The following is an 11,046-nucleotide window of genomic DNA, read 5'->3' on the forward strand; positions in this document are numbered from 1 at the left end:
CTTTCACTTTCAACTTATTTTGTGTCTTTGGATCAAAAGTGATCTTTTGCAGCCAGTCTGTAGCTAAATCATGTCAACAACCAATCCTGGCAATCTCTGCCTTTTGATTGAGAATTTAACCCATTTACACTTACTAATTACTGATAAGAAAGGACCTACTTCTACCATTTTGCTATGCATTTTCTGTATGTCTTGTAATTCTTTTATCTCTATTTTCTCCTATTTTTGCCTTCTTTTATGTATAGATGATTTTTTGGTAGTGAACTGTTTGATGCTCTTCTCATTTCTTGTTGTGTATGCTCCTTAAATATTTTATTTATGGCTACTATGGGGGGATTATACATAACATCCTAAATTTATAACAATCTAATTTGAATTGCTGTCAACTTTGATTCTGTACAAAAATTAAACTCCCACTTACATTATTGTCACAAATTATATTTTATACATTGTGTGCTTGATAACAAACTTATCATTTAAAAGTTCCATTTGTCTTTTAAGTCATATATAAAAAAAGTGGAAATACAAACTAAAAACACAATTATACTGGCTTTAACATTTTTCAGATATTTACTTTGCCAGAGATCTTCTTCTTATGGCTTTGAGTTCTATCTAGTGTCCTTTCATTTCAACCTGAAGTACTCACTTTAGCATTTCTTGTGAAGTAGTTAAATGGTAACAGACTTTCTGAGTTTTATACAGACCAGTTTTTTTTTGCCCAACATATTATCTATTTTGTCTAATATTATATGTGCCCTTGCAAAGCATGTGTTTTCTGTCATATTAGGTCAAAGCAGTGGCAATGTCACTCAACTTCCTTAAATTCACAAATTCATTCATATATATACATATATATATACTTTAAAAAAAATTCTGGTAATTCTACTGACTACTGTGAGACAAATAAGATGATGTGTTTTCTGTTTCTTCCCTTAATTCTATCAGTTTTTATTTCCTGAGTTTTAAGTTTTATTATTAAGTGAATATGTATTTATGTTCCTTACCTGTTTTTAAAGTAGTAATATTTTAATCCTATGAATTAAAAAAAATGGTAATACTCCTTGTCCTAAAGTCTATTTTCTATGATATTTAAATGATTATTTCAGCTTTTAAAGATTGGCTGGACACAATGGCTCACACCTGTAATCCCAGCACTTTGGGAGGCTGAGGCAGATTACTTGAAGTCAGGAGTTTGAGAGCAGCCTGACCAACATGGTGAAACCCTGTCTCTACTGAAAGTACAAAAATTTAGCTGGGGCATGGTGGTGTGCCTCTGTAATACCAGCTACTCAAGTGGCTGAGGTAGAAGAATCACTTGAACCTGAGAGGCAGAGGTTGCAGTGAGCCAAGATCACACCACTGCACTCTAGTGAGACCCATCTCAAAAACATAAAAAATAAAATAAAGAATGAAGATATATGAATGGGAAGTTGTTTGCCTTTTTAGAGGGAAGTATTTTTTAAAATATTTTATAGCTAGGCCAGGATTTTTTCCATTCTGAAAATATCTGCCTAATAACTGAAATCTATATATATTTATATTTAACACAATTATTGATAAAGTTGTGCTTACGTGTGTCATTTGCTAATTGGTTCTGTTTTTGGAGGGGTGTTGGACAGAGTTTTACTCTTGTCACCCAGGCTGGAGTGCAATGGCGTGATCTGGGTTTAATTGATGGCCTCCTGGGTTTAATTGATTCTCCTGCCTCAGCCTCTTGAGTAGCTGGGATTACAAGTGCCCACCATCATGTCCAGCTAGTTTTGTATTTTTTTTTTAGTAGAGACGAGGTTTACCATGTGTTGGCCAGGATGGTCTTGAACTCCTGACCTCAGGTGGTCCACCTGCCTCAGCCTCCCAAAGTGCTGGGATTACAGACACAAGCCACCATGCCCAGCTGCTAATTGATTTCTAATTGAATTTTTATTGAGGTAATGTAGACTAGATTCACCTGCAATTATAAGACCATTAAGGGGTAAAAGTTTCAGTTATGTAAGAAATATAAGTTCTAGTGATCTACTATACAACATAGTCCCTATGGCTAACAGTACTTTATTGCATACTTAAAATTTCCTAAGAGCATATATCTTATTTCAAGTGTCCTTTCCACCAATAATAAAACAGGAGGTGAGATGAAACTTTGAGAGGTGATGGATATGTTTATGGCATTGATAGTTTTATGGGTGTATACTTATCCCCAAACCTATCAAGTTGTATACATTAAATATGTATAGCTTTTGATATATGAATCATACCTCAATAAAGCATGTTTTTTAAATGCTAAGAAAAATTCCTTGTACTTTTCCTCCAATTTTCCTCAGTGGTAACATTTTGCCAAAGTATAGTATAATATCAAAATTAAGATAGTGACATGGATACAATCCATCAATATTAATTATTATTGTGTACTTTCCCTACTTTATTCTTTGCCAAGATTATTTTAGCTATACCAGGGCCTGTGTTCTTCCATGTACATTTTATAATAAGTTTGTATATGATTCCAAAAACTCTCTCAGAAATTTTTATAGGCATTCCATTAATCCTATAGATCAATTTGGGGATAATTAATGCATTGAATCTTTCAATCCATGAACATGGTTGGTCATTCCACTAATTTCGGTTTTTTATTTTTTTGATCAGCATTTTATAATTTTCAATATACAGATTACATACATGTTTTATTAATTGTATACCTAACTATTTTATTTGGAGTTACTATAGAAAGGAATTCTGTTTTTAGTTTGGGTTTCTACATATTCATAAATGTATATGTTAGTAATAAAATCAGTTGCTCTTTGTGTATTGATCTTATATCCTGGAATCTTGTTGAACTCACTAGTTAATTCTAGGAAGAGTTTTCTTTTGTAGTTTCTTTGTTTTTATTTTTCTACATGTTTACTGCTGTCATCTGCAAATAGATTTGTTTTCTTTCTTACTTTGCAATTTGTATGTCTGATATGCCTTTTTTCTTGCCTTAATTTAGTAGGTAGGAATTCCAGTTCTGTTCAGTAAGAGTGGTGAGTAGAAGAGCCAAGGTGGCTGGTTAGACACAACCAGGAAAAGCTTCTCCCACTGAGAGACCAGACCACCAAGTAGACTAACACACTCTGAACAGATCTTCGGAGAGAAGGCATTGAGAATGGATACAGAGAGGATGCAGACTCTAGGGTTAAAAGGAGGGAAGCTGGGAACCCTGCGTGGGGTTGCCAAGCACCAGAACATGTTCCTGACCCTGCGTGGCTCCTAGAGAAGGGATGAGTGCAATAAGTGTGGAGTAGCACACTCTAGTCACAGACCTCCAGGATATTATCTGTGGGAGACACCATGACCCTCACAGGCATTTGAGTTGGCAAGGAAAATTCCTTTGAGATTTGGCAGACAGAACTCTAGTCTGTGAGGAGCCCAGAGGATTTGGCATGGGAATGGGTACACTGGAGCACAGCCATGGGCACCCATCTCCCAAGGCTTGCCATACTCCTCTAGGTGACTTTATGCTGTGTTATCTGCTGGACCTGGAGACAGCAGGACTGTCTTGTCCATGGGTTGTGGTCGGTCTGATCAGAATGCCCCCTGTGTGCCAGCTTCTCCCGGGGTCCCTGTCTGGCTGCACCCACTTGCAGTGCAGCCTGAGCTGCCCCGCTAAAATGCTTCTCAGTGGCTACTGCCATAGCCCCTTTCCATAGGAGCACTTTTGCAGGCAGACCCCCACTAGGATGTATCTACCTGCAGCCTTCCTCAACCAGTGTGCATTCACCCACAGAATCCCTTTGCCATTCTGCCAATGAACACACATGGGGATCCACCATCACCACACCAGCGCCCACGCACCTGGGGACCAACTACTCCCCTGCTAGCACACATGCACCCACAACTCCCTCACTACCCCATTGGTGCGCACTCACCTGCAGTCCCCCCACCACAGCACAGTCTCCTGCAGCACCCCCACCACTCCACTGTGCTTTTGCCAGCAGCACCCATCAAAGTGTTGTTGACAGCAAACTAGGAACACCTCACCTCTCCAGTGCAGCAAGTGCTTGACCTTGAGGGGCCAGACGAAAAACCTGCAGGCCTAGTTCTAGCCTTCCAGAGTTAGAGCACTCAGTCTGGGAGTGCTGAACTGAGCCTGGGCCCTCTGAAAGCATCCAGAAACAAAGCCAATAAACCAAACCCAACTTATACCACAATCAAAGACTAGAAAGGCTGACCCAAAGGACAGCAACTTCAAGGATTAAAGGATCAGCCCACAGATATGAGAAAAAGCTACTGCAAGAAATCTGGCAATTCTAAAAACTAGAGTATCTTCTTACCTCCAAATGACTGCACTAGCTCCCTGGCAATGGTTCTTAACCAGATTGAAATGACATGCAATTCAGAATGTGGATGGAAAACTAGCTCAGCTTTCCCTGAGATACAGAAGGTTAAAACCCCTTTCAGGAAAAGCAGTAAAATGATCTAAGAGTTGAAAGACGACATAACCATTTTAAGAAATAATCAAACTGAACTTCTGAAAAATAAAAAATTCATGACAGAAATTTTATCATGCAATTGGATGCATTAATAACAGGATAGACCAAGTTGAGGAAATAACCTCAGAGCTTGAAGATCACTCTTCCAAATCAATGCAGGAAGAGAAAAATAAAAAATGAAAAAACCTCTCTGAGAAATATGGGATTATGTAAAGAGAACAAACCTATAACCCACTGGAATCTGTGAAAGGGAAGGTGAAAGAGCAAGAAACTCGGAAAACATATTTGAGAATATTGTCCAACTTCACTAGAGAGGTCAACATGCAAATTCAAGGTATTCAGAGTGAAATGCTATACAAGATGATCATCCCCAAGACATGTAGTCATCAGAGTCTCCAAGTTCATCATAAAAGAAAAATATCTTAAAGGCAGCTAGAAAGAAAGGGTGGGTCACATACAAAGGGAGCTCCATCAAGCTAAAAGAGGATCTTGCATCAGAAACCTTAGGAGCCAGAAGATATTGGGGGCCTATATACAGCATCCTTAAAGAAAAGAAATTCCAATCAAGATTTTCATATTCAGCCAAACTAAGTTTCAAAGGTGAAATAGAAATGCAATATTTTTTAGACAAGTAAATGCTATGGGAATTAATTACCACTAGAACTGCCTTATGAGAGACATTTAATAGAATGCTAAACATGGAAACAAAAGCTTAACACCTGCCACCACAAAAAGACAATTAAGTAATGGTTCATTAACACTATAAAGCAAATACACAATCAATATACATAACAACTGGCTAACAACATGATGACAAGATCAAATCCTCACATGTCAATATTGATCTTGAGCATAGAGTGAACTAAACACCTCACTGAAAAGGCACAGTGTAGCAAGTTGGATAAAGAAGCCAGACCCAACTCTGTGCTATCTTCAAGAGACCCATCTCACATGCAATGACACCCATAGGTTCAAAGTAAAGGAATGGAGAAAAATCTGTCAAGTAAAATGAAAGCAAAAAAGAGAAGAGTTGCTATTCTAATTTCAGACAAAACGAACTTTAAGCCCACAATGATCTAAAAGGGCAAGGAAGGGCATTATTACATAAAAATAAAGGGTTCAATCCAGTAAGAAGACTCAACTGTCCTAAATCTATATTCACCTAGCACTGGGCCACCCAGATTCATAAATGAAGTTCTTACAGACCTACAAAGAGACTTAGATAGCCATACAATAATAGTAGGAGACTTCAACATCCCACTGACAGTGTGAGGCAGATCATTGAGTCAGCAAACTAACAAAGATATTCAGGACCTAAACTAGACCCTTAACCAAATGAACCTAGCAAATATATACAGAATACTTCACTCAACAACAGAGTATACGTTCTTCTCATCTTCACACAGCACATATGCAAAGATTGACCACATGCTAAAGCAACTCTCAACAAATTAAACAAAACTGAAATCATACCAACCACACTCTGAGCACAGAGCACAATAAAAATAGAAATCAATACCAAGGAGATCTCTCAAAACGATACAATTACATGGAAATTAAACAACATGCTCCTAAATGACTTAGGGTAAAGAATGGAATTAAGGCAGAAATCAACAAATTATTTGAAATTAACAAAAGCAAAAATACAACATACCAGAATCTCTGGGGCACAGCTAAAACATTGTAAGAGGAAAGTTTATTGCACTAAATGTCTACATCAAAATTTAGAAAGATTTCAAATTAACAACCTAACATTATACCTAGAGGAACAGAAAAACAAGAGCAAACCACCCCAAAAGCTAGCAGAAAAAGATAAATAACAAAATTAGAGGTGAGCTGAATGAAATTGAGATGTGAAAATCCATATGAAAAATCAATGAAATAAAAAGTTGATTTTTTGAAAGGATAAACAAGATTGATAGACCATAAGCTATATTAATAAAGAAAAAAAGAGAGAAAATCCAAATAAACACAATGAGATGACAAAGGTGACATTACCTCTGACTCCCACAGTAATACCTAAAACCCTCAGAGACTGTTATGAACACCTCTATACACATTAACTTGAAAACCTGGAAGAAATGGATAAATTCCTGGAAACACACAACTTCCCAAGATATAACCAGAAACGTGCACAGATCAATAATGAGCTGCAAAACTGAGTCAGTAATAAAAATCCTATCAACCACAAAAAGCCCTGGACCAGATGGATTCACAGCCAAATTCTGCCAGACATACAAAGAAGAGTTGGTACCAATCCTACGGATATTATTCCAAAAAATGAGGAGGAGGGACTCTTCCCTAACTCATTCTATGAAGCCAGCATTATTCCAATACCAAAACCTGGCAGAGATACAATGAAAAAGGAAAACTTCAGGCCAATATCCCTGATGAACATAGATGCAGAAATCCTCAACACAATACTAGCAAACCAAATCTGGCAGAACATCAAAATCTAATCCACCATGATCAAGTAGGCTTTATTCTTGGGATGCAAACATATGTTGGTTCAACATATGCAAATCAATAAGTGTAATTCTCCCATAAACAGAACTAAAAACAAAAATTACATGACCATCTTGATAGATACAACAAAGTAGGTGCTGAAAGAACATACCTCGAAATAATAAGAGCCATCTTTGACAAAGCCACAGCCAACATTCATAATGAACAGGCAAAAGCTGGAAGCATTCCTGTTGAGAAGTGGAACAAGACAAGGATACCCACTCGCCCTGCTCCTCTTCAATGTAGTACTGGAAATCCTATCCACAGCAATCAGGGAAGAGAAAGAAATAGAAGTCATCCAAATAGGAAGTCAAGAAATCAAACTCTCTCTCTTCACATATGATATGATTCTATACCTAGAAAACCCCATAGTCTCTGCCCAAGGCTCCCAGAGTTGATAAACAACTTCAGTAAAGTTTCAGGATATAAAATCAACTTACAAAAATCAGTAGGATTTCTATACGCCAATAATGTCCAAGCTGACAACCAAATCAACTGACACAAGAACAGAAAACCAAACACTGCATGTTCTCACTCATAAGTGGGTGTTGAACAATGAGAACACGTGGACACAGGGAGAGGAACATCACACACCATGGCCTGTCAGGGGATGGGGGTGTTAAGGGAGGTGTAGCAGAGGGTAGGGGCATTGGGGAGGGTTAGCATTAGGGGAAATACCTAATGTAGATAAAGGGTGATGGATAAAGCAAACCACCATGGCACGTGTACACCTATGTAACAAACCTGCATGTTCTGCACATGTATCCCAGAACTTAAAGTGTAATTAAAAAGAAAAGATAATTTTAAAAAAGAAACAATCACATTCACAATAGCCACACACACACGCAAAATAAAATACCTGGGGATACAGCTAACCAGGAGGTGAAAGATCACTACGACAGAAATTATAAAACACTGCTCAAAGAAATCAGAGACAACACAAACAAATGGGAAAACAGTCCATGCTCATGCACAGGAGAATCAATATTGTTAAAATGGCCACAGAACCCAAAACAGCTTACAGGTTCAGTGATATTTCTATCAAACTACCAAGGTCATTTTTCACAGAACTAGAAAAAACTTCTAATATTCATATGGGACTGGTGCTGTGGCTCATGCCTGTAATCCCAGAACTTTGGGAGGCTGAGGTGGGCAGATCACCTGAGGTAGGCGGATCATCTGAGGTCAGGAGTTCAACGGACCAGCTTGACCAACATGGAGAAACCCCGTCTCTACTAAAAATACAAAACTTAGCTGGGCGTGGTGGCACATGCCTGTAATCCCAGGTACTCAGGAGGCTGAGGCAGGAGAATCGCTTGAACCTGGGAGGTGGAGGTTGCAGTGAGCCGAGATCACACCATCGCACTCCAGCCTGGGCAACAAGAGTGAAACTCTGTCTCAAAAAAAAAAAAAAAAAAATCATATGGAACCAAAAAAGAGCCCAAATAGCCAAAGCAATCTTAAGCACAAAGAACAAAGCTGGAGGCATCACATTACCCAACTTCAATCTGTACTACAAGGCTACAGTAACCAAAACAGGATGGTACTGGTACAAAAGAAGACCCTTTTGCCAATGGAACAGTTTAAAGAACACTTAACAGTTATATGATCTTTGACAAAGTCAACAATAACAAGCAATGGGGAATGGAGTCCCAATTTATTAAATGATGTTGGGATAACTGGCTAGTCACATGCAGGAGATTGAAACTGGATCCCTTCCTTTTACCATATACAAAAATCAACTCAAAATAGATTGAAGACTTAAATATGAGTTCTAAAATAAATTTTTTAATCCTAGAAGAAAGTCTAAGAAATACCATTCTGGGCATGGCCTTTGGCAAAGATTTCATGATGAAGTCTCTAAAAGCAATTACAACAAAAACAAAAATAGCCAAGTGAGACCTAATTAAACTAAAAAGCTCTGCACAGCAAATGACACTATCAATAGGGTAAACATGCAACCTACAGAATGGGAGAACATATTAACAAACTATGTATCCAACAAAAGTTCTAATATCCAGAATCTATAAGGAATTTAAATCAATAAGCAAAAAATAACTCCACTAAAAAATGTGAAAAAGACAAGACCAGACACTTCTCAAAAAAAGATATACATCTGGCCAAAAAGCATATGAAAAAATACTCTATATCTCTAATCGTTAGAGAAATGCAAATCAACATTTCCACCAATCACAATGAGACACCATCTCATACCAATCAGAATGGCTGTTATTAAAAAGTCAAAAAATAATAGATGTTGGTGAGGCTGTAGACAAAAGGGAATGCTTGTACATTGCTGATGGAAGTGTAAATTAGTTCAGCCACTGTGGAAAGCAGTTTGGCTATTTCTCAAAGAATTTAAGACAGAATTACCATTCGACCCAGTAATCCCATTACTGGGCCCAAAGGAATAGAAATCATTCTACCAAAAGGACACTTGCCTTTGTATGTTCATCACAGCACTATTCATAATAGCAAAGACATAAAATTAACTTACATGCCCTTCTGTGGCCATATCACCCTGAATGCGCCTGATCTCATCTGATCTTGGAAGCTAAGCAGGGTTGGGCTTGGTTAGTACTTGGATGGGACACCACTGGGAATACTGGGTGCTTTTAAAAGCTGTAGGCTTTTAAAAATAAAAATTAAAAAAAAAAACTTATATGCCCATCAGTGGTGGACTGGATAAAGAATACGTGGTACATATACATCGTAGAATACTACACAGCCGTAAGAAAGAATGAGATCATGTCCTTTGCAGCAACATAGATGCAGCTGGAGGTCATTATTCTAATCAAATTAACATAGGAACAAAAAACCAAATGCCACATATTCTCATTTATAAGTGGGAGCTAAACATTAAGTACACATGGTCATAAAGATAGAAACAGTAGACGCTGGGGAATACTTGAGGGTGGAGTGGGGAGGATGGGAGGGTCGTAAAACTACTTATCAGGTACCATGCTTACTACCTGGGTGATGAAATCATTTGCACACTAAACCCCAGCAGCATGCAATTTACCCATGTAACAAATCTGCACATGTACCCCCTGAACCTAAAAGTTGGGAAAAGAAAAAAAAAGAGTAATGAGATATTCATCTACATGTTGTTCCTGGTCTTAGCCTTTTACCGTTAGTTGTGATGTCAACTGTTGTTTTTTTGAAGATGCTTTTTTATCAAGTTGAGGTAATTTACATCTATTTCTATTTTTTGGAAAGTTTTTGTGGTGAATAGGTATTGAATTTTGTCAGATAAATTCATAAGATCATATGATTTCTCATTTTTAGCTTGTATGATGGATTACATTGATTGAGTTTTGAATATTGAACCACCTTGGTATACCCAAAATGTCTCATTTGGTCATGGTCCAATTCGTAATATAATTGGCATATAATTACTTTCATACATTGTGAGATTCAGCTTGCTAATATCTTTTGATGATTTTTGTGTTAAAATTAATGAGAGATATTGATCTGTTGCTTTCTTTATTTTTACTGCCCTTGTCTGGTTGTGATATTAGAGTAATATTGACCTCATAAAATGAAGTGGGCAGTGTTCCCTTCTTATATTAGTCTCCTATTTCTATTAGTTTCCTATTGCTATGGTAACAAATTACTACAAATTTAGTGGATTAAAACAACACAACACAAATTTGTTACCTTATGGCTCTGGAGTTGGTTTATTTGGTGCCATTGAGGCTCTTGCTGCTCTCAGCTGTTGCTGCTTGAGGAGGAGAAAGGGATTTCTCTGGGTAACATGGCTGGTTGTTATGGTGAGACCCATCCTACAATTGTTCTAGTACTCGTTTTCTCTGAGAAGATGAAGAGAGTTTTAGGCCTGTGAGGATAATGAGACATCCTGGACCATGTCACCTACCATGACTGGACCTCTTTTTCTAGTGCCGCCTGCACACCTACAGGAGTCTCCAACCCATGGGTACAGACAGGGTCGTACCCTGTATTTGAATAGCTTGTATTTGGTCTCTACCCACTGGCCTTATTATTTCAGTGGAAAGGGAGAGTCTCAGGCTCAGTAGGGAAGGAGAGTACCTTCCCTAGCCAATCTACCTTCCTTGTA

The 11,046-nt window shown here is 37.9% G+C and overlaps 1 pseudogene; it reads left to right on the forward strand.

Annotated features, from left to right (window-relative positions):
* The first annotated feature begins 9,471 nt into the window (after positions 1–9,471).
* LOC119471141 lies at positions 9,472–9,589 on the forward strand (annotated as a pseudogene).
* Positions 9,590–11,046: the final 1,457 nt, after the last annotated feature.

The sequence above is a fragment of the Cebus imitator genome, unplaced genomic scaffold, assembly GCF_001604975.1.
Source record: "Cebus imitator isolate Cc_AM_T3 unplaced genomic scaffold, Cebus_imitator-1.0 Scaffold51, whole genome shotgun sequence".
NCBI classification, from domain to species: domain Eukaryota; kingdom Metazoa; phylum Chordata; class Mammalia; order Primates; family Cebidae; genus Cebus; species Cebus imitator.